Source organism: Hippopotamus amphibius, chromosome 5 (genome assembly GCF_030028045.1).
Source record: "Hippopotamus amphibius kiboko isolate mHipAmp2 chromosome 5, mHipAmp2.hap2, whole genome shotgun sequence".
NCBI lineage: Eukaryota > Metazoa > Chordata > Mammalia > Artiodactyla > Hippopotamidae > Hippopotamus > Hippopotamus amphibius.
In genome coordinates this window covers 1,941,380-1,955,353 of record NC_080190.1, presented here as the reverse complement: position 1 = coordinate 1,955,353, position 13,974 = coordinate 1,941,380, and the positions used below count along the sequence as shown (strand labels likewise).

General features: G+C 47.5%; 1 protein-coding gene across 1 annotated transcript in view; it reads right to left on the bottom strand.

Moving 5' to 3' along the window:
- Window positions 1-13,974, bottom strand: part of TCERG1L (transcription elongation regulator 1 like) — a 187,285-nt gene that overhangs the window by 150,477 nt on the left and 22,834 nt on the right. The gene's annotated exons all lie outside the window — the stretch shown is intronic.

Genomic DNA, 13,974 nt, shown 5'->3' with positions numbered 1-13,974 from the left:
AAACCTTCATTTGGTTGATGAAATGCCGAGCATGCGCTAGTTCTTAGGGACAGAATCTCTCACTTTAAATCTAAAGGGCACACTCAGTCCCAGATCCCTGAGTTTCTCTTTATTTCTGTCTTTCCATATTATCCAAATGCCTTATGAGGGGCATTTACAGATTTTTAAAATTTAATTTAATTTTTTTGTAGAGCAGGTTTAGGGTAACAGAAAAATTGAGCAGAAAGTACAGAGATTGCTTCCATGTCCTGGCTATTGTAAATAGTGCTGCAATATGTGTATAAAAACAGATGATTGAACCTGGTGTACCCCCCTCCAAAAATAATAAAAATAAATAAATAAATAAATAAATAAATAAATAAAATAAAAAAATAAAGAAAGTACAGAGAATTCCCACATATTGCTCCACCCCCGGTTTCCTCTCTTACCACCCTTCTGGGTCGGGTGCTACATACATTTGTTAACATTGATGGAGAAACCCACATGGGTACGTTATTACTACTCAGAGTCCACAGTTTACATGAGGGTTCACTGTGTGTCAAAATCCCGTGTGCTCGGCCTGTTCATCTGCACAAGCTAGAAATGATCAAGTTCAGTGAGGAAGGCAGGTCGAAAGCTGAGACAGGCTGAAAGCGAGGCCTCTTGTACCATTAACCAAATTGTAAATGCCAAGGAACAGTTCTCTTTTTTTTCTTTAAGAAATTTTATTGAGATACAATTGAAATCCAATAAACTGCATATATTTAAAGCGTACAATTTGATTTATTTTTCTTCTTAGTAATGTATATATGGCAATCCCAATCTCCCAATTCATCCCCACCCCCTCCACTTTCCCCACTTGGTGTCCATATGTTTGTTCTCTACATCTGGGTCTCTATTTCCGCCTTGCAAACCGGTTGATTTGTACCATTTTTCTATAGTCCACATATATGTGTTAATATATGATAGTTGTTTTTCTCTTTCTGACTCACTTCACTCCTTATGACAGTCTCTAGGTCCATCCATGTCTCTACAAATGTCCCAATTTCGTTCCTTTTTACAGCTGAGTAACATTCCATTGTATATATGTACCCCATCTTCTTTATCCATTCATCTGTCGAGGGACATTTAGGTGGCTTCCATGTCCTGGCTATTGTAAATAGTGCTGCAATGAACATTGGGGTGCGTGTGCCTTTTTGCATTATGGTGTTCTCTGGGTATATGCCCAGCAGTGGGATTGCTGGGTCATATGGTAACTCTATTTTAGGTTTTTCAAGGAACCTCCATACTGTTCTCCATAGTGGCTGTATCAATTTACATTCCCACCAACAGTGCAAGAGCGTTCCCTTTTCTCCGCACCCTCTCCAGCATTTACTGTTTGTTGATTTTCTGATGATGCCCATTCTAACCAGTGTGAGGGGATACCTCATTGTCGTTTTGATGTGCATTTCTCTAATAATTAGTGATGTGGAGCAGCTTTTCATGTGCCTCTTGGCCATCCGTATGTCTTCTTTGGAGAAATGCCCATTTAGGTCTTCTGCCCATTTTTTGATTAGGTTGTTCGTTTTTTTGATACTGAGCTGCATGAACTGTTTATATATTTTAGAGATTAATCCTTTGTCTGTTGTTTCATTTGCAAATATTTTCTCCCATTCTGAGAGTTGTCTTTTTGTCTTGCTTGAAGTTTCCTTTACTGTGCAAAAGCTTTTGTTTCATTAAGTCCCATTTATTTATTTTTGTTTTTATTTCCATTACTCTAGGAGATGGGTCAAAAAAGATCTTGCTGCAATTTATGTCAAAGAGTGTTCTTCCAAAGGAACAGTTCTTGAAAGAAATTAAAAGCGCTGCTCCAGTGAACACACACATGATAAGAAAGAGAAACAGCCTTATTCCTGAGATGGAGGGAGTCTGAGTGGTCTGGAGAGACGATCAAAGCAGCACAGCACTCCCTTCAGCCAGAGCCTCATCCAGAGCCTGGCCCCAACTCTCTCTGATGCTATGAAGGCTGAGAGGTGAGGAAGCTGCAGAAGAGTTTGACACAGCAGAGGGTGGTTCATGAGCCTAAGGAAAGAAGTTGTCTCATAACATAGAAGCGCAAAGTGAAACAGCAAGTGTTGAGGGAGAAGCTGTAGCAAGTTACCCACAAGATCCAGCTCAGGTCAGTGATTTTCAATATGGATTAAAGACACTTCTATTGGAAGAAGATGCCATCTAGGACTTTCATAGCTAGCGAGGAGAAGTCAATGCCTGGCTTCAAAGCTTCAAAGGACAGGCTAACTCTCTTGCTATGGGCTCATGCACTTTAAGTTGAAGCCAGTGCTCATTTACCATCTGAAAATCCCAGGGCCCTCAAGAATTACACTAAGTCTACTCTCCTGTGCTCTATAAATGGAACAAGAAAGCCTGGGGGATAGCACATCTGTTTGCAACATGGCTTACTGAACATTTTAAGCGCACTGTTGAGATCCACTTCTCAGAATAAAAGATTCCTTTCAGAACATGACTGCTCATTGACAAAGCTCCTGGTCACCCAGCGGCTCTGATGGAGACGGACGGGAGATTCATGGTGTTTTCATGGTAACACAACATCCATTCTATGGCCCATGCACTAAGGAGTCACTTTGACTTTCAAGCCTTATTACTTAAGAAACACATTTTGTAAGGCTACCGCTGTCGCAGATAATGATTCTGGGCGAAGAAAACTGAAGCCCTTCGGGAAAGAATTCACCATACAAAAGTCCATTAAGAGCACTTGTGATTGGTGAGAGGGCTCAAAACATCAACCTTAACAGGAGTTTGGAAGAAGGTGGTCCCAACCCTCATGGATGACTTTGAAGGGCTCAGATTTCAGTGGAAGAAGTTACTGCCGAGGTGGTGGAGGCAGCAGGAGAAACAGGATTAGAAGTGGAACCTGAAAATGTGAGTGAATTGCTGCAATTTCATAACAAAACTTTAATGGATGAGGAGTTGCTTCTTCAGGGTGAGAAAAGAACGTGGTTCCTTGAGGTGGAATCCACTCCTGGTGAGGATGCTGGGAAGACTGTCTAAATGACAACAGAGGATTTAGACGATCACATGACTTAGTTGAGAAAGCAGTGGCAGGGTTTTAGGGGATTCACTCCGATTTTGAAAGACGTTCTACTGTGGGTGAAAGGCTATCAAATGGCATTGCATGCGGCCGAGAAAGCATTCTTGAAAGGAAGTCAACAGATTTGACAAATCCATTTTTGTCTTATTTTAAGAAATTGCCACAGCCAACCCAAACTTCAGCAACCACCCCCATGATCAGTCAGCAGTGGTCCACATCGAAGCAAGATCCTCCAGCAAAAAGATTGCGACCCACTACAGTCTCAGAGGATGGCTGGCATTTTTAGTGATGAGGTATTTTTAATTAATGTGTGTACATTGTTTTACACATAATGCTACCGCACACGTAACAGACTGCAATGTAGTGTAAACACAGCATTGATAAGCACTTGGAAACCAAAAAATTTGCTCTATTGCCGTATTCCTTTTATTGTAGTGGTCTGGGACCGGACCGGCAATATGTCTGAGGTGTGCCTTATGTACTTAAAGTTCCTTTGTGTCTTTTCATGGCAAGATAGCTCATTTCTTTTTCTTACCAAGTAATATTCCATTGTCTGGATGTACCACGGTTTACCCATTCATCTATGGAAGGACATCTTGGTTGCTTCCAAGTATTTGCAATTATGAATAAAATTGCCATAAACATTTGTGTGCATGTTTTGTTTGGACATGAGTTCTCAGCTCATTTGGGAAGTCACACACCAAGGAGTGTGACTGCTGGGTCATGTGGTAGGACTACCTTTGACATCCTGGCAGGTGTGCAGTGGTGTCTCATTGATGTCACACACAGATTTAAAGTCAGGAAAAAACCCTCTATTCAATATATACTGTCAATAAAAACACATTTTAGAAAAGGTATAAAATGGCGTAAATAATCATCCAAAAATGTCCCTACGGTCCCCCAGATGAACACGGGTGATCTCCGGTCATGCAGCCAACAAGAAGTTTCCAGAGGCACAGTCTGTCTGTACCAGTGACGGACCACAAGTGCACTGCAGGCACTGCGCCCCCACGATGCACTAGAATAAACACGTCCCAGTCATTAAATGTCCTCCCCAAGTCCAGTTATTAATCAGAGCCCAGTATTCCAGGCAATGGGCCCACTGCACAAATCTGCCACGTTCACTGAACCAGCCCCCATCATAACGGGTGTTGCCTATTATAAATAACCATGACATAAACAACTGTGTGCAAAAAAGTGAATTTCTGCATTTATTGCCTATTCCGGGATGGATGGTCAGGGTCAAAACAGGGTGAGGATTTTTAGGTGTGCATGTGTCAGTTTAATGAGGCAATTCTGGGAAAGTCTGCACACCGTGAAGCTGTACCTAGTTTTTTTTTTTTAATTTTTTGTAAATTCAGCTTCCCTCCTTCAGGATTCCTGTATTTATATTATTTTACCACAGGTGTTTTCACTGGAGTTTAACCACTTGTTGGCCCTGTTCAGAGACAGATCCACTGGCATGACACAGGGCTTCAAAAGAACTGTGATTCTCAAAGCCAAGGTCGATGACCTCCGTGACAGGCTACCTGATGAATCTGTTAAGTGAACTTGATCTTTTGTTCAAAATAAAATCACCTTTCAGCAAAGAATGAGAAAGTAACTAATAGTGACTTGAAACAGTGCCAAGGCAAGAGCATTTTACCGATGGAAGTGTGGGAACAGTTCTATCACGGCATGATTTTGCTGTCAGAAATGCTGAGTCAACAAAAAAGGGGAAGAAAAAAAAAAAAAGTAACCCTTATCTTCCTCTTAAAAAAAAAAAAAAAGGCCCTGAAAAGATAGTTTTTAACCTGCTTTGAATCCATTTGGGTCCATATAAAAATGCAACGCTCACCAGTTAGCTCACAAAATGGACCCGTGATATCAGTGGAGAGAGATAATAACCAATGTCGACAAAGTTACTGTCATCATTGGTGGATGAGACGAGATGGAAAGAAGGGATCTTATCACGGCCAGGCTCCCACCAGCTCCAGCCTCGCCCAGGTGTGTCGTGTGTTGATGGGAGACCCAGGCACCTGGTGTGGGAGCAGGACCTGGCTCCCAACTTCCAAGACACAGAGCCCAGGTGAGCTCAACCCTGGGGGGCAGGTGGAAAGGTAACCTTCGATATGGGAGGAGGGGCTCAGGAGCCTCCACTGACCGAGAGTAACCCCCGAGCCCCACCGGGAGCCCGGTGTGGGCGGAGCTGCCAGCCGCTTCCCGCTTCCCTCTCCATCCCCTCCCCCTGTCCTCCCCCGATCTCCAGCTGCCAGACCGACACAGCTCCAGACTGAAAGAGGATACCACGGGAGGCACTGATGCCAACAGATCATCGCCCACAGGTACACTCTGCTTGTGGAGGCCAGCCAGAAGGTACGTGGGGAGATGGGGCCCTGGGACACCAGCTGCTCCCCGAGAGATGCCTCTTGAGCCGAGTCTTGGAAGACGAGCAGGCACTCAATAAATCCTGTCAACTGATAAGTAATTATCTTAACTTGCTTCCCCAAAGGACTGCAGAGAATCCCTCTAGTTTGGTAAATAAACTGAGATAAGAGGTCCAGCCAAAAAAAACCTGCTAAGCCAGCTAAGAGAGAAGCCAGCAATGCTATCCCATAAAGATTACTTATAAAAACCAACGTTTTAAGCAAAACAGTAATTAACCCTGTGCTTCCCTTGGAGGTGGCCAAGGGAAGAGGAGAGCACACAGGCGGGCAGTAGTGGGGCTGGGTTCACAGCCCTGCGCTGCTGCTTCCATCACGGCCGCCTTCCTCCAGCTCCTCCTCTGATGGCCAAACTTGCAAAGGAGCTTAGTTTGCATTTTTACTCCAAAGGACCCCAGGATAGCCACACGTAGGAGAACTCCTGCGGTCCCTGTTTATAGCCAGAGAGCGGGACTCAGTGAGGTTCGAGAGACTCACGAAGGCCCTGGAGAAGGTTGGCACGGACTCTAAGGCCAGGTGTGTCCCCCCCAAGTCCCTCTGCAGGGCCGGTGCTGGGGCCCCACCTGCCTGAACATGTGCCCCCTCCTAGCTAGACCCCTGGGCGGGCTGCAGCATCTGGAGGACTTCCTCCTTTGTGCCACCAGAGCCCACCCTGCCGTCCGCACAGGGGCCTTCAGTCACTGACACACACACGGACTCACAGGCGAGGGCAGGCTCTGAGCAGCTACCGGTGCTCCCAGGCACCCTGACCACGGACCCCTCCCAGCCCCTGCCTCCAAAACTGGAACCCAGCCAGCACCTGGATTTTGCTTTTCCCAGGATTCAACTGAAAAAAGGAAGAAAAAGTCTGGTGGCCCTGGGTCGGCGGGGCAGGCAGGGGCTCTCGCACCACGCAGCCTCAGGCTGAGATACCAATCAGGCACCGTGCAAGCTCAGGGGTGTCCACGCGGGCTGGATGGCCCGGTCTGGTCCTGCTGCCGTGGGTTTTCTCTCCCTCTGAGGCTTGCGCTGGAACAGAGCCAGCTCTCAGCCCCAGGGCCTCCACGCGTGGCCGATCCCCCAGAGGAAGAAGGGGAGGCGGTGCTGGAGACGACCCTCCCCGCCTCTCTGCTGGGGGAGCACCCGGCCTGGAAGGTCTGCTCTGGCGTCGAGGGTCCCCAGAATTAGAACCATTGGTGGGCTGCAGAGTAGGTAAGATGCAGGGCATTTCACTCCTGTCTCTTCACAAAAGAGCAGGATGAAGCCCTCGCCCGTAGCACCTGACATTGAGGATACCACGTGGAAAGGAAGACCTTTATCTCAGGATGCAGGAACCCCAGGACGGCGGCGGGGCTCCTGGTGAAGAGGGACCTCGCCTGATACACGGGAGATTCTGTGCCCTCCGCTCAGCCACGTCCTCAGACAGCAGGCGGTCATCAGCTTCTTTAGCTTGTTGTGTCTGTTTAGCACGTGATTCAGCTCTGGTGGAATCCTTCAGGCGATGTATCTGCCAACGGGTAATTATTTCTACAAACACGACTGTCTGGTCAGGAGGTGACTTCAGGAAGCACTCCCCATGTGGGGGCTTCACCGGGAGGCGAATCTGGGCTCTCGGGCAGCATGTGAGGCTTTGCCACGTGGACAGAGGGGAGGGCGGGGAGACAGAGTCAAGAGCACAGGCTCTTCCTTCCTCCTGAGGGTGTCGTGTCCCTGTGCCCTGACCCCCAGCTCCAGGGAATGAGGGACTCCATCAGCGCTTACCCCGCTCCTTTTAGGAAGGGCAGTGACGGGCCTTGGTGTCTACGTGACAGGCCAGCGCCCGCACGTGCATTCGATCTTGCTTGCCTTTCTTGGTGTTTGCCATCCTGGCAGTTTTCTGAAGGAGACATCGATTCCTGGTTTTGGTAAAGTTTTCCACGTGCCAAGGAAGCGAACCAGAAGCTGGGCTGTATGCTCACCCAAGCTCAAGGTCGCTGTCACCTCGGCCACCAAAATAGCTGTGTCCTGCTCCACTCAGCTGGACGGGAGCTGCTCAAGACACTCCCTGGACTTGCCTTCTCTGCCATCTTGACCTGGCAGCACCCCGGTGCTGACTGAGTGTCCGTTTGCCGGGAGCCCCCACGGGCGGTGGGTGGGTGACCTTGTCGAGCGGCACTCGCAGCTGGCTGATATCACGCTGCTCCTCCCCGGGCTGTGCCCTCTGTAACCTGCAAGCTGGGGGGCCTCCCCTCCCCCTGCCAGAACCGCCACCCCCCACATATGGAGAGTCCCCTTCCCAGGCAACACCTCCCATCTCCCCCAAAGCCCCCTGTTACCTGCTGGCCCACAAGTAACTCACTTTCCACCAGGACACCCAAGACCACACACATTAATAAACTTCTCGAGGGCAGGACTGTGCTCACAGGACATGTCCAGGTATGGTGTGTACAGCAGGTGCTTCACAAATGCACATCACCCGAGTGGCTCCCAGGTGACATTTGCCTCCTGAAGGATTCATTCCGTAAGCAGTTCAGTGGATCCAATGGGTCCAAGCAGATTCTCCAGCCTCTGAGTTTACTCCTGGCAGGGTCCCAGCGTGCACGTGGCTGTCGCCGAAGAGTGTCATTTTCTACGGATCGTGGTGGCATTTGCAAAAATGTAACCTTTTGCCTTGAAATAAATGCATTTCCCCACGAAAAGCACAGCAGATGGATTCTGTCCCTCATAGGCAGCCCGAGGTTTTGTTGACCTTGAAACAGGACACAACCTGTCTGTCTGCACAAGAACAAGTTGCAGGAAGGGCTTCTGTGAGGCGTTTACGAAAACTACGCCGCTGATCACCAGGCAGCTGTTCCCAACCACTTCATCTGCTCCACGCACACGATTTACACTCACCTCTCACCTGGCTCCTAACGTTCCACGGCAGCAACAAGGCACAGGAAGTGATGCCCAGCCGCGGCGCGCTCTTCAGAGACGCATTGAGACAGGCACGCCATCAGCCGGCTGATGACATTTAGGAATTTTCCTGCTCGGAGGTGTCTCTCCTCAAGATGAGATTAAGATGATCGACTGCCTCATGATGGAGACACCAAACCCGCCTTTCCCTCAGCAGCTGCCAAGCGTGGTTCCGTCCCCTGAGCCCCCAGGTAAAGGTGTGCGGCCCTCCCAGGACCGGTCGGGGCAGTGGACGGGGCTCTCATGGATGGTGTCCACATGGACAGCTCCACTCCCCAAACCCAGACACTCTCCCAGGAAACAGCCTCTGGAGCAGGGCTCTGTACACATCCCCGTGAAGACACACAGTGTTGGAGAATAGGGATCTCTAAGACAGGAATTGCAGGAAAATGTTCTCATCCTATGTAGCTGCTGCTTAAATGTGCTGCACTAAATCCAGGTTTCAGCAAATAGGGTGCAGCTGTGCCTGTCCTTGTAGAACTGATGCCCTACGTGAGATGGGGATTTGAGTCTGCAGAATCAAGGCATCCATCAGTGGGGACGGGGGGTGTCCCTGCCGACACAGGAATAGCAGGGAACAGAATTCTCCCCGCACACGCAGACCCGGCCCAGGGAGCCTGGAGCAGGCTTGAAACGGTCAACACTGCCCTCCCAGAACCGAACCCGGCCTCACCGCAGAGCAAGTGTCTCCCGGGGCTGGCGGGGACACTGTTGCCTGCTCCACAGACACCTGTGAGGGTTCGGTGAGCTCAGCCCTGTGCACTGAAAGGCCCTTATAAAGGGTCTGCACATAGTTCATGTTCAAAGAAAAACATCCTTTTCCTTACAATTTATAGGCATTCTGCACATGTGCTGACTTTACAAGGGACAGAGGAGGGGATGGGGAGGAAAGGAAGAGAAAAGGAAGGCAGCAAGGGGCAGGCAGACAGGAGCGTAAGATGCTTGGTGCAATATACTTACCTGTAACCGTCATTCCTGCCAGTTCCAGGGATCCTGTCATGTCTAGATTTCCCACCATCTAAAGCATCCCCAGAAAAGCCAAAGAAAAGTCGTACCATCAGGGTCGAGAGCAAAGTGACGGGTCCCTGGGAGCAGTGACACTTGGTGAGAGAGACTCATGTTGCACCAAGTTTACTGTGTCTGACGCAAAGAGAAGACTGTGTCCACGTTAGCCTGGAATCCATGGCAATTCCAAGCAAAGGAGATAGAAAATCAAGATGGAGCCAGGAGAAATGCCGGCCACGAGCGTCCCCGAGAAGACGGTCGTGCTCCAACACACCCGCCCTGACTGTGTCAGGGAAACAGTCCCGAAATGCTCCAAAGGCATAAGACACGCACGTGTCCAGGGCTGCAGCGACCCGCAGGTGGCCCTGGCACCCAAGCAAGGGCGTCCAAACCCACCTCCAGCCACTCCGCGGCCGCCGCTCATCACCCGGGAAAGCCACCCTCTCAGGCGGCGCTTCCTGCTTCCACCGGGAATCCCCACGGGGAACTCCTTGATGAGAGTCTCCCTTTGTGAGGAGCAGAGGGTGCACGCATCCTTAAATGCTAAGCTGCCGTGACATCAGTGCCCCCGGGAAGATACACACACACCTGCTCTCTTTGTGCGGAAACAGCCACATGTTTACCTGCGCAGCCCCGGAGCGGCGCCTGTGTCAGGCTCAGGACAGGCAGCGGTGGGTCTTCTCACCGGAGGCTGTGCGGCCAGAGGCACCCTGAGTCAGGGCTCCTGGGCCCTGTCCTCCCACGTCCCTCCAGCGTGAAGAAAAGTTCCTCACCCACGAATCCAAGCAAACGCTGCGGCCGTGCCCTTCCTCTTGTGTCTCCACACTCACATCTTGCCCTTCAGCGTCCATCACAGCGTTTCAGTTATAAAGTTGCCGTAGTCCTCTGAGGACCCCTTTTCTCTCATCCATCAAAGTCCACGTGCCTCTTTCTGAGGGCATCTCAAGGGCAAAAATCTACCACCAACAGTCACGGCCTTCTTCCTTCTGTTGCAAATGGTAAAACCCCGTCCTCAGCTTCCCACACTGCATCCAGTCTTCCTTTCCCTGAATCAGTGGACATCTGGGAGTGTCCACCGCGCGGGTGGTCTCACAGCAACGCCCTGCGAGGGCCCTGCGCTGCCCACGCGGCATGAGGAAATCCACGAGCAGCTTTGCCTCTCTATCAGGGGAACGCATGCAAATAGGCTAATTAGTTCAGAAGGGATTCAAGGTTCATTTCCAGTGTAAGAAAATCCGCTCTACTGAGGATAACGGTGCCTGAAATGAATACTTATTTTCCTTAAAAGAGTGAGTAACATGTTGTTTGTAGAAGCGGCATTTGTGTGGATGCCAGAGGAAGACGGAGACTGAAAGCAAAGCTCGACACCACCAGGTCATTGCCACAAGAAAAAATGCAATCTTGGCATTTGGAAAACACTCGTCTTTCTATTCTTTCCAAAGGCAGATCTGCCCGGAGCTGATGAGGCTTGAGCTCCAGGGCCTTCATTCAGACAAACTTTCCCAAGGCTCCAGCCCTAATTCCTACTCGTGATTTTGTATTCTTTTCCTTAAAGAAGGCACAGAGTTTTATAAATGTCATGGTCCAAGACGCCTGGTCTGCCCCTGCCTGCCACCTTCCATACCTAAAGGTAAATACTTCTGGATACAAATGAAAAACCATTCTTCTACAAAGCCACTTAGAAAGATTTTACCCAAACCTTCATCCCCTAAACCACACCTAATAGCTAGATACTGAGATCTTAAGCTTCTCCGAATTCTAACGGAAATCACATTTACATGCATTCAAGAAACAGAATTATGACAAAGATGGCCATGACATGCAGGGAGTTTTAGGAACACACATTATTTTTAAGATTTCTGATGCAGTGTTTTTGAACACTTGTAGTGCTGGTGATATCTAAGAAGCAGAAGAGGACTGATTCTTCATTACGGAAACCAGGGACAGTAGCTCAGGTGTCACACCTGAAAGACTAGCTCTCCCTAACTGAAAGTTTCCCACCAAGAGTATTTCAATCTATGAACACAACAAGTGAGACCCTAGCATATTAACACAATAAGCCAGGCTGTGAGACTCAGAGAAGCAGAAGCTTTTATCGGTTTTGTTTACTGCTCTGTCCCCAGCACACAGTACATGGCAGGTGCTCAATCCATAATGGTGGTATCGATGATTGATTTAACATCTGCCATGTTCTTGTTAGAGACAGGACGCTTTGCCAGGCGCTGGAGGTCCAGCAGTGAGTAGGACTGACAATGCCACTGCCCTTTTAAGAACTTACATCCTTACCTGCGTGACACTGACACTGAACGTTTAAAGGAAGAAAATCATAGTAGGGCAGGCTAAATATTTACTTTTCATCAAAAACATTTCTCCCAGTTTATTTATTGCTTATGGGCCTTGAACTTAACTTTTTTTTTAATTTTAATTTTATTTATTTATTTATTATTTTTTGGGGGGGTACATCAAGGTATATCATCTGTTTTTATACACATATCCCCATATCCCCCCCCTCCCTCGAGTCCCCCCCACCCTCCTTGTCCCAGTCCTCTAAGGCATCTTCCATCCTCGCGTTGAACTCCCTTTGTTATACAGCAACTTCCCACTGGCTATCTATTGTACAGTTGGTAGTATATACATATGTCTGTGCTACTGGAGAACTCGCGGTTTGGGAGGGGGTGGGGGGGGTGAAGGGGAAGCTGAGAACTTAACTTTTGACTGAAATAAAGTCCGGGTAATTATCTGTAATTCAAGAGAAACCTATGAACTTATCTATCTAGCTCTTTTCCTGGCTATCAGCCCAGAAGGTATGTAACCTGAGAAAACAATGTACACCCTGACGAACACTGCTTACTATACAAGTCTAGAGATAAGTGGGTACGGATCATGAGCTGACCAGTCTTTCCCGTCATCTCTGAATTACGATAACGAGACACAACCACGAGCCAGCCAGGAGTGGAAGGGGCTTTCCTAAGCTGGAGGAAGGGCAGGTGATAAAATCTACAATGCATGTCACCAGCAGCGTCCCCTGGAGACGGGAACTGCAGAGTCCCCACTGTCACTCCCACGTCAGATGCTGCACCCAGAGTCCTAGACTGCAAAGGTAAAAATGGAATTTTAAAAGTGAAGCTAAAGAGCTCGAGCATGGAGAGGAAGAACAAATCCTTTCCCTGGTCATCAACGCTTCTGCAGTTCTGCAAGGCAGCCTTGCAGCCTTTAAAGCAAGTGAAAGACTTAGACAATTTAGATTAAGATGTCTATAAAAAGTCTTGGAAACTATTATAAAGAAATGATGCTAAATTGCCTGAAAAGTATTTACGGAAAGTGAAAACTTGGAAATAGTTTCTTCTGGCGTATTGATGTTAAGTAAACTCTGACTCATCAGCTGTATTTAAAAAAATTCATTAAAGATGACACTTACTAATTTCCACTATTATGGAGAAATATATATTAAAATATTAAACCACAGTAGAACGCAAAACTGTGTTACAATAGTGCGTCATGGACGGCGAGGCACCAGTACATTAACAATGAGGTAGATATTTAGTGGAGCTGTGGGTGATGTTTTTCCCTTCCTTCTACTTTTCGGTAGTTTCCAATTTTTTGATATCTAACAAATCTGAACTGTTCCTAAGTTGGGAAAAATGAAATGTATTAAAATAAAAAGCCACTTGTGCATATAAACACCTTTTAAATATTTTAGATGTAGGTTACATAAATGCTTTGATTATTTTTATGAGGACATAGACATAAAAAGGTCGCATAAATTCAAGTTCTTCACAGAATGGGCATCAATTAAATTTCCTTGAGATGCTACCTTGACGCCTTATTGAGCAGTCATGCTAAAATGTACTCACAAAGAGGTCTTCAAGATTGTCACAAATAAACGTGGCTCTTACCTTCCAGTGCTGCCCTGTCCCACTTAGGGGACTTTAGCCACATGATCGACTGAGCACGAGATGTGGTTGGTCTGCCCTGAGATAAGCTGAGTGTAAAAGACACACTGGATTTCAAAGGCAACATGAAACAAGATAAAGTGACTACCTTACCAATAGTTTTATATTGATTATCAATTACACGTTGAAATGATAATGTTCTAGATATATTGGGATAAATACATTACTAAAATTAATCTCATGTTTTGTTATACTTTTTAAAATCTGAGTACCGGGAAATTTTAACTTCCGTAAGTGATTTTCGTTGTATTTCCAATGGAGAACACTGCTTTACAATAGGCACCGGCATCTGGAACCTCCAATGAGAAGAAAGTAAGGGAATAATCATGTCTCATTTAGAGTTTAAATCCACAGTTATCCTGTAACCTGGCACTTCCTTCGTTATCTCTTAACGGTATCTCTGCACGGAGATATCAGTATCACTGCACCACGATTCAGTATCATATCTGTTAGTTTCAACTCTCATGTCTCGACAAACTGAAGGGGAAAAATGATCACCAGGACATAAATTCCTAGCTCTTTAAAATGATGAGTCATGTTGGTAAACACAGATGTCATTTAATTTTTTTCACTATCTAGGCTGTCTCTCAACTCTAGTTGATGTCAATAATTC